Source organism: Camarhynchus parvulus, chromosome 15, assembly GCF_901933205.1.
Source record: "Camarhynchus parvulus chromosome 15, STF_HiC, whole genome shotgun sequence".
Lineage (NCBI taxonomy): Eukaryota > Metazoa > Chordata > Aves > Passeriformes > Thraupidae > Camarhynchus > Camarhynchus parvulus.
In genome coordinates this window covers 73743-84439 of record NC_044585.1, presented here as the reverse complement: position 1 = coordinate 84439, position 10697 = coordinate 73743, and positions in this window count along the sequence as shown.

Below are 10697 nucleotides of genomic sequence, written 5' to 3'. Positions count from 1 at the left end.
TCTGTAGAGGACAAACTTGTTGGGGCTCAATCTTGTTTCTGGGCAAAGGCCAGAAGTATTCCCTGGAGAGGACTAAGTACTTGACATAACCCAGAGGTGTTGTGGGCTCTGCAAAGCAGGCAGTGGCCATTTGCCTCCAGCTCCTAGGTGAGGGGAGAAGGTGCTGCTCCCTGCCTTGTCCAGCAACCCAGAGACTAAGGGGCTTCTCCAGAGAAGGTCATAGAGATTAAGTTCACTGCTTTTCTGGGAGTTCCCAGCGATCTGGGAAGATGGATGGGATGGAGCAGGACCACAGCATCATCTGACACAGGGAAGAACCCACCATGGTAGGCCAGAAAGATGGGGTGTGGTAGAGGTACCTAGAAGGTCCAGCAGTTTCCATACTGGGAGTGTTGGTTCAAATGTCTCACTTCAGGCCTGTTTGCCAGGGTGGGTCTCCAGCTGCACTGGCATCCCAGAGGCCTCTGCTGCCCTAGCTTCCTCAGCAGCTCTCCACTCTCCAGGCCTGAGCAGCATTGGGCTCCTCCAAGCACTGTGCCATCTAACATAGCATCACCTTCTGCCAGTCTCAGCAGCAACATATCTTCACTTGCTGGATGATCCCTGCCATGTCTGCCACAGAGCTGCCACACAGGGGTCTGGGGTCTGCTGTGCCCTCAAATCTCTGCTGTCACACAGCCCCTCAGAGACCAGGCACCACCACACTCAGGGGTCTGCATCACTTGCAGCTCTGCTGTCACGTGGGAGCAGGCACTGCCACATACCAAGCTCCTGGCCTTCAGGAAGCACAGCTGGCAGCAGCTCATCTGCCCTTGAAGTATGCGGGGGACCCCACTGCCAACCTTAAGCTGTTGAAGTTACATCAGGTTTGTTCCCCAGCCCCTCTGCCAGCAGCAGCACTGAGCAGGGCAATGGATACTGATGTGTGGCTGGCAGCATGGATGGGAACCTCCCTTCCCTGCTGTATGCTGGCATTGCCAGATGGATCGGTGCGTGGTCTTCCCATATGGAGCACCTGAGAGCAGACGCATGCTGAGCTTTGTGGATAAAGTAGCCTTGCGTGCACAGCTGTCAGCATGTGCAGTGGCATTTATCCTGCCTGTGTTCCCACCAGTCTGCACCACTCCTGGCTCCATCCCCCCAGGTAGCGATCCTGTCACATCCTCAATGACCCACTGCCACATCCCCAGGATCACCACCCACCACACAGCATATGCAGGGCTCCCTGGGGGTGAGCCAGCCAAGCACAGACTCCAAGCAGACCTCCTTATTCCATGAAGTGGAGCAAGGAGATATTTACAAACCCCTTGGAGAGCTCAGGGCTCCAGCTCCAGGCCTGGCTCTGGGAGGGCTGTGGGGAGGCTGCCCTGTGTGTTGGTGCAGGACATGTGAGGGACTGATCTCACCAGTTTGCAGCAATCACAGCATGCTGTTGTGTATTCTGTGCTGACAAAGGTGGTCATATGACCCAGCAGATGGGATGAACCTGCATCAAAGGGCAGAGGCCTGGGTGGGTGCACAGGTCTTGGGGGCTCCCTCAGCCAGGGGACAAGTGCAGCAAAGGGAGGGGAGGCAAGAATCCTTTGAGTTCCCTTTGGGGATGCTAAACATAATGTTAAATAGCAGTGATGGAATTTTATTGTGCAAGCACATGTTTGGAACTGGTCTGGGCACCTGCCTGACTCAGAGATGGGACAATGCAGACAAAGGTAGGGACGTGACTGTAGTGCCAGGCAGGGAGAATTAAATTAAATTAAATTAAATTAAATTAAATTTCATTTGGGACATAGCCCTTCCTCTGGACACAGGAGAACAGTGTGGGGCCAGCATTACCCTGCTGTTCTGGTAGCACAGACCCTCTGGCAGTGCAGGGCCACACAGGCTGCAGTGGGCAGAGGAGGGTCCTGGAATCCATCTCTTCTTCCTCCTGAAGCTTTCTCAGTTTCATACCTCCTCTCCTGGGAACTTCTGACACGCACAGACCTTTGTCCATCCCACTGTCCACACGCTCAATATTTTGTGACTGCTCCCAAAATCACAAATTGGCTTGACCTGGCTGACCTCAGTCCCAGAGGAAGCCAGGGAGGGGAGACCTGTCACCCCAGGTGGATGTTTGGGCCAGGCACCCACTCCTGGCTGACCAAAGCAGCAGGATGAGCTGAGGAAGAGCAGAGGTGGGGGGAGGAGGAGGAGGGAAAAGGGGAGGAGAAGGACAGTTCTTGGCTGCTGTTTGCCCATAGCTGTTTGCCCATGGCATGCACATGTGAACCCTGATGCTGCCACTCCTCTGTGTGCTGACAATAGGGCAGCTCCCACAGGACACCATGCTATTATCAACAGTGACATCATGGTGGTTGAGTTTTGGAGCTCTCAGAACTTCTTCCCAGGGCCTCCCATGGCAGAGTACCCCCGTGGTTCCCAGCTCCTCTGGGCAGGAGAAAAGCTCCTCCATCTGCTTGGGGCTGCAGGAGAAATTGGGCTTTCCCTGCCTCCTCTTCCTCCTCTCCTGAGAATTGCAGCCATGAGTGTGATGATGTGCCAAGATCCTCCCTGATGGTAGGTCCCTGGGAACTATGCAGCGTGTTTAATTCAGAGGCTGGCATGAAGAGAGGCCAGAGGAGCAGGACCTGGGGTGGATGTAGTGCTGTGCCCTCTGAGAGATGGCAGAATCTGGGCATGGGCACACCCCAGAGATGGGTCAGGACAAGGGATGGGTTGAGGGCTGCCCTTGGGTGTGGAAGGAGTGTGGGCAGCACAGAGTGGCCAGGATGATGCACAGGAAGGTGTCCTGGGGCACACAGTGCAGCTGGAGGGCAGTAGCAGCAGGAGGGCAGCAGTATGGCAGCTCTGCTGCAGCCAGACCAGCCACAGGGACCACCTGCCTGCACAAAACTGGTGCCACTTGCTTAGGACAGGGTACTCATGCCTAAACATGTCCCCATTTCTCAGGCATGATTCACATCCTGCTAGGAGCCAGGGCAGGATCAGGTGTGATGGATCCCTCACATCCTGCTGCTGGCAGGGGCACTGGGCAGCCTCCTACCTGCCTGGGGGTGCTGTTTCATCTGGGATAGGAAGGAACCATGTGACAAGACAGGTCCCACTTTTGGGGTGCTACATTGCCCAAGGAGGACCAGTGCTGCCACATACAGAGGGCTCCAGTGGTCCCACTTGGCTGGCTGGTATGGGGACCAGCATGTGGAAAGCACACGTCACTTCCCCATGAGCTAGAAGCAATTTGCCCCAGGTGTGAGTCTTGGGGGCTGGATCTCTGTTGTGCCTCTTTACCTGAATAGAGGAAGAGAATGGGCAGGTCTATCCCTCTGTCTGCTGGCTCTTGTCTGTTGCTTGTGCTGGTACAGGAGTAATGCTGGTGAGTACTCTGGAGCTGTCTGCTCAGGACATGCACCTGCACTTCTGGTGGAGCCTCTCCAGAGGGTAGATCCACACACGAGGTGCTGGATTAGTGTCCTTCCTGTCCATGCCCACCCTGGTCCAGCTCAATTTGTGCTGTGGGGGTTGCAGCACTGGGGCACTGAGCTCCTGCCCCACCACAGCCTTGGCTTGTAGGAGTTAAAGGCCAGATAAGTGAATCCATTTCCTTCCACTGACCTTTGGCCCCTGTCCTGCACAGAATCCCCCAAGGATCCTGAGAAGCGAGCACAGTCTGTCCCATTCCCTGCCCTGCCACATGAGTCAGTGGGTCTATCCTTCAGCACCACATCTGCCACAGGAGCCTGGTTCTGCTTCTGCTGCAGTGCCTCTGACACAGCTTGCTCCTACCTGGGCACCTCTTGGCCATGAGTCTACCTTCCCTGTGACCCAGGAAGGAGGGGAAAGGGAAACACTCTCAGTACCCAGCACTACAGGAGCCCAGAAGCCCAGGGCACTGCATAGCACCCCACAGCGCAGGATGTAGCCACAAGCCATGTCCACCAGAAGCAGAGGGAGCCCTCAGGCAGAGGCTGCCGTGGAACTAGCATCTGCTCAGGACATGACTCCCCAGGCTGCAGCCTGCTCCCTGGCAGTGGGCCCAGACAACTAGAGTGCTTGAAAACTGTCAGGGCCTTGGTGTCAGCATCTCCAGCTACCACAGGGCTGCCAGCCTGCAAAGAAGAGTGGGAACCTCCCTTCCCTTCTGTATGCTGGCATTTCCAGATGGATCTGTGCATGGCAACATGTGTACCCAGGCTGAGCGCACGGTCCCTGTCCTGCTGCACAGCCACTGCTGCCAGGGCCTGCAGAGGCACTCTGTGGCATCTGAACTTCCCACAGAGCTGTGCCCCTGCTTAGATGGCACTGGTAGGCTGCAGAATTTCCCCTCCAGCCTGCCCAGACCTCCAAATGTCCCTTGTCTGACCGGGTTCCTCTAAGGGGTTGTATCCCTCCTGCCGTGCTGACCCACAGGACTCCCATCCTGCTTTTCTCTGCTCCTTGAGCAGTGGTAAGACACAGGGTCCCAGGGGGACCTCAGCTCCTGGCCACATCAAAAGCTCCACCTGAAGCTGGAGAGAAATGTCTTTGTGCTATCAGAACCGAGGGAGGCTCCAGTTCAGCTGCAGCTCTGGGATCTCACATGAAGCCCTGGCTATGTGTTACACTGGGGGAGGCTGCTTCAGTATTTCCACAGACAAGACATTCCTGAGAGGTGACCTGACAGCAAGCTTCCCTCCTGCCTTTCCAATTTCTCTGTCATACTGAATGAATGCTGCTCTTTTTTTTCCTTTTTGAGACACCTTAAAAGCCCATAAATCCAATGTTGAGATCTGCTGTGGCCAAGAAAGGAAGGATTTGGAAAAAGAACAGGGGTTCAGGAAAGATGCCACTCCTGGTCACTTACCCCTAAAACCCAGGATCCAGACATCTCCAAATACTGCTCAGCCTGAAGAAGAGAAGGCTCTAGGGAGACCTTCCAGTACTTAGTGGGGGCAGATAGTGATAGGATAAGAGGGAATGGTTTAAAACTGACAGAGAAAAGATTTAGATAAGATATTAGGAAGAAATTTTTGCCTGTGAGGATGGTAAAGCACTGGCACATTGCCTAGAGAAGCTGCAGCTGCCCCATCTCTGTAAGTGTTCTGGGCTAGGTTGGACAGGTCTTGGAGCAACCTGGGATAATGGAAGGTGTTCCTGCCCATGGCAGGGGAATGAAATGAAATGAGCTTTGAGGTCCCTTCCAGTCTGAACTATTTTGTAAAACAAACCAACCCTTTCAGGGCTTTCTCTGAAGACTAGAGCAGCCATCTGCATCTCCAAGAATCCTGCCTGTCAGTTAGGGGTTTTGACCACCAATACACTGGGAAGAAATAAAGGAATTGTTTTCCAGACTGCCCTAAAAAGTGGCTTTATTTACAAACTGTATGTCAACAGTAAGATGACTCTTCTTGCAGGGATGGGTTTGGGGAAGGTCCCCCAAATCACTGGGACTAGAGACCAAAGTAGTGCTACTGTGCCACAGGCAAGTGCCATTTGCCATAAGCAAGGCCAAACAGACTTGGGTAGAGGTGGCTAAACCCCCTGGACTGCCCAAGTCTTCTCTGCAGCCTTGTGCCAAGGCAAACAGAGTGTTTGTCCTGGAGCTGTGACACTGCCCGCATGGAAGGAGACAGATCCCCAAGTGCAGGGTTCAGCATGGCCCACACTCACAGGCTGGCTGCAGGCAGCCCTGGCTAGAGACACAATTTCACCTCCAGGACTGAGGAGCTGGGGACAAATCTGCCTCAGCACTCAGAAGTTGCTCTCTTGTGGTCACTGGCAGCGTGGAAACCGCATCACAGACACCAGTGCTATATGACCCCAAGAAACGTGAAAGCTGTAATGTTATGGAGCACCTGTATGTGACCAGACCTGATATTTGCTAATGAGCCACATCACACACTGACACAAGTCAGTTGGGTGTGCTGCTCCCAATGGGTCATGTCCTACCAATAGGTGGAGGGCCTGTCTGTCTGTCAGTCACACCTCTGGGCTTTCTGCTGCCTGATGGCTGCCCCATGCTCCAGGACTACCATGTCCTTATGGATCAAGAGGATGAGGTTTCATCTGTTACTGTCTGGTGACACGTCTATTTGCCTCTGCACCTGTCTCAGGCAGGGGCCCTTCTGTCTCATTTACCATGTAAACTATTTCAAGACCAGACTCTTTTCTGAACATATTTTCTCCTTATAGACACTTGATTCTCCCTGGGACAGTCACAAGGAATTAAGACTTGGAAAAAATATTCCTGAGTATATTCTTCAGGGCTGCTCCTCCCCAGGACCATCCTTCTCCTTTCCTGCAGCTCCATGCCGTGTCCTCTTGCACTACCCAAATTTTGTGGGCTCACCATGAGTAGATATTTCTTGGCAATGCTGCACCTTCTGTGTGCAAAACATCAGATGTTTTCCTAGCTGTAATAAATCTCACTACTTACTGTTCTTTTCCATTATTTTTATAGTGGTTTGTAGACTTTTCTCTGATGCATAGCTGGCTGCACTACCAACATCCTTTTTTGGTTCCCTCCCTGCTTTGCACAAGCTCAGATATGAAAGCTGTAGACTGGAGACCATCTGTGTAGGGAGCAATACTCTCATGCCAGGGCTTTGCTGCTTCTTGTCTTCTTGTCTAGATAGCTTACATAAGAAAGAACCAAACAGACACCTGGCTGGGAGTCTTCCCTGTCCAGCTGTGATTCTGCCAACACCTGCATTGGACTCCTAATCCTTGCTGCTATGCCTAATATACAACAAGCAGGCTGAGCTGTTGCATTAAAATGCCCTATCCATACACAATGAGATTCACAGAGCTTTTCACAGAATCACAGAATAGTCTGAGATGGAAGGGACCCAGAAGGATCATCAAGTCCAACTCTTAAGTGAATGGCCCATAGGAGGATCAAACCCACAGCGTTGGAGTTACTAGCACCATGCTAGTAACTGACCAACTGAGATTGCTAGTACTCCATTCAGCATTTCACATGTGATCTCCAATTAACTTTGGAGATAGAAGATTAATTTATCCACTGGAAAGCCAGTATGAACAAGTATGCAGCAAGAACTCCCACCAGCATCCCATGATGCTCTGCTGGCTCCCCATGAAGTGCTTTCCCATCCTTCCCTTTTCTGGAGGTCATTCTCTTAAGTCCCAACTTCAGTCACTGAACTACAGTCAACTGCAGCTCTGTCATGTATGGTGGTTACAAACCAGCACTTTGCTCTTTTTGACTCATTTACAGCTGTCAGGTGCATCCCAATCCAGCTATCTCCTTCCACGATATTCCTTCTCCCTCCTCAGTGGTATGATGGCACACAGAGAAATCTTAAAATAACCTTTCACAAAAATTCTGCCATTCCTTGCAAGTTGTGCCCACATTTCAATGTCTCTTATGCTGTGTTTGGTTCCTCAAGAAGCTGCTTTGCCTGCCACCCAAACCATGCCCCATTCCTGTCCCCACTCCAGCAGCTGTGATGCAGGACACAAAATCCAGCTGTCACAAAGCAAAGCTTCTCCCAATCACCTCACAGCATTTATGTTTTATTCTTAATGCCACACACCTTTGACATTCTGCATATCAGCAGGTGGTGTTACAAGGCTCCTTCTCTTCTCTCAGTACCTGCTAAGATGTTCCTGGCCCCAGGTACACATGGTAAAGTGAACCAGCAGAATAATGAAGGATATCATCAACATCCACTAAGATCATAAAATGGATCAAAGTCTCCATCTGATGTTACAAAAATTCCTCACAATTCTTAAGATGCTCCTACAGCGGACTTCTCAAACCACCCCATGGAAACACAGCAGGTACTGCCAGAATGGTCACTGAGGAAACACCACAGAACACACACTGTAACTGCCAAACTTCCCACTGAAAGCAAAAAGAGCAGGCAGTTTGTCCCACCAACTACCATGTGTGGCAGACACCATTGCTCCAGGTTCCCTTGAACCCACATCCTATGCCTAGTCTTGTGGCTCAGCCTCAGTGGCAGCAGGAATGTCCAGTTGGTCCAAAACCTATCAGCTACACCTCAACACGAGGCTGGGGTGGTGGGCTCCCAGCTGAATGTGCTTCCCTGTGCTGGGCAAAACTTGCACCAACACGCTGCATGCTGCTACTTCTTCTCTTGAATCCTTTGGCCTCCAGTTTTCTCATTTTTCTCCATGTTTCAGGGAAGCACTTGCTCAAGAGACACCCAGCTCCTATCAGTTACCGGCATCCCCAAAGGAAGTTGGGCTTCACACGTCTGCATACCTGGAAGCTGGTGTCTGCTCATTCCAACAGCTACAGCCCAGCAGCCTGACCTCAGCTCTGCCACAAACCTGGGAGAGGGGAGAGTGTGGCCAACCACTTGTGTGCTCTGATGGCAGTCATGCCAAGATGCATCCCCCAGTGCAGGCTCACACTCCTCTCTGCCTGATGCAGCTCCAGACCATGAATCCAGCAGACACTTGTGAACACTGCAGAGCCCTGGGTGCAGGGCAGGATGTTTCTCCACAGCAGGGACCATGAGGCGTGCCTAAAACCCTTTCCACACTATGAGACTGGGCAGCACCTTTGCCATCCAGTGGGAAGGTAAGTCCCTCAACAAGCAAAGTCTTTGGAGAACCTCAGGGAGGAGCAGGAAGGGACAAATTCCAGTTGTGGCACTTGACCCACACTGCCTGCTCTTCACCATGCTGTGAGCTCCAGGGATCTCACATGCTCTGAGATCCCATGGCCTCTCTTTCAAGGGCTCCCCATGCCTGGCAAGTGACCCCTTCCCTGCACAGCTGAGGCAGGGAGGCAGGGAGGCTTGGTTTCTGCCCCCTAATTCTCCCATCCTCTTCCAATGTGCATTCTTTCATACTCCTCATTTGAAGTGCATAAGTCAGATGGAAAACTCTTCCCAGGATTGACTAAGGATAAATTCTTTTCTCCACCTTGCTATGACAGTGGCTGGATTAAGACCTTAACTATATGTGTACAGTGGAGGGAAGCCCACATAATCAGCCAAGGATTAAATCTCTATGGGGCGGGGAAAGGAAATACTATCTTAGAGCAAAATATTTAGATTCTGTGGAATATTGGCTAATTACAGTATTTTTCTTCAAATAGAACATTTATTAGAACACTGAAACAAATATTTGAGAACACTACCAAAGCCTTGAGTAATTCCTGAGCAAAAGTGTTCCCTCATTTTTCAGGCAGCTTCCCCATTTAGTGTTTGGAGTTGGGATGACTTCAGGTGGGACTGAGGTGCACTGACAGGTCTGGTGGCATGCATCCCTGTGGCCTGGAAATGCTGAATCCCTCCTGGCAAGGGTCACCTTCCAGTTTGAACAAAACGACTGGGTGTGCTGGAGTGTGGGGTGTGCTGGAGTGCGAGATGTGCTGTCAACTTCCAACACCCTGCCAGCAGCAGCTTGGGAAAGGGCCTGCAGAGCTCTTCCTGCGAAGTGGGAGGGCAGTTTATGACCTTCCTCTGTCTTTCAGTCCTGTCTGGAGAGCTGCAGAGGGATGTGGACACAAATGAGATTCCTTAAATGGCCTTTTCTGAGATTCTGATGAACTGAGCTGCTAATTTAAGTCACACTCACAGCTGCCATGTCAGGAGACTTGTTCAGTGATGCTGGGGGTCACATCCCATTACTATGGCTGCAGAAGCAAGGCAAATCCACCCGCAGAACCCTAGCAGATTTGGTGTAACACTCCCAAGCCCACCCTGGCCCCAAACAGCTCTATCACATGCTTTGCCTTCTATTTTGCCCCCATTTCCCCCTACCATGTGAACAACCTAGCCCAATTCTTCCTCTCTCAGGCTCAATTTCTGATTTTGCACCCTTGTTCAGTGATTGTAGCCTTGGTGAGTGATCCCAGTCAGGCAGCACTGTTGATACTCACCCCTTTGGCTATTTCTTACTTTTTGCTCAGCCTTTGGAAAGGGCTGGCATCTCTTTGGCCTAGCAGTCACCTCTCCATTTAACCTCAGCCCAGAGCCAGACACCTCCTTTAAATTTTGCACTACTGTCATTAATGCTGGTATTTTCCTACATTTCAGCCAGTGCCACCTGATGCAACACCAAAACTGACTTTCAACACAGCCTGGAGTCTCTTCATTGGCTTTCACATACCCATTATCCCACATGCCAGTAGGAAACAAGCCACCACGACACTCCTGTGAGCCTATGGATACTCTGCTCTTCCTTACATTAGGTGGGGCAGGGTTAGGGAAGGAGACTGGGAGAGGCACACAGGGAAAACCACTTTCACAAAACAAAATCCATTGTCTTTTCAAAATATTATGCAGATTATGTATTATGCAGATCACCAATGCAGGACAAAGAAGTGAGGCTTAGGATGTCTTGAACAAGCAAGATGATATCACACATGCTCCAAATGGATGGGATTATAGGATTGATGAGGACTGGTGAAACCATCATAAGATGATCCAGCTGTGCTGATAAAGCATTTCCTGACTTTGTCTTAAAGAAAATAACCAGGTTTGGATGGAAGATCTGAGTAACAAGAAATAACATCAGGTGACGTTGCTGAAAAAATGACACTGCCTCACAGATTCTTTTTTCACCTCCCAAGAACTTCCCAGGTTCCTAATAGTCCTAGCTCAGGCTAGGGACAGTCTCCAGAGCTGTGTACTGACAGAGTGCTGACATCTTTTTCCTACAGTACTTCTGCTCCTCACACCATCTCTTCACTGCCAGACTGACCAGCTTCCCCCAAACCA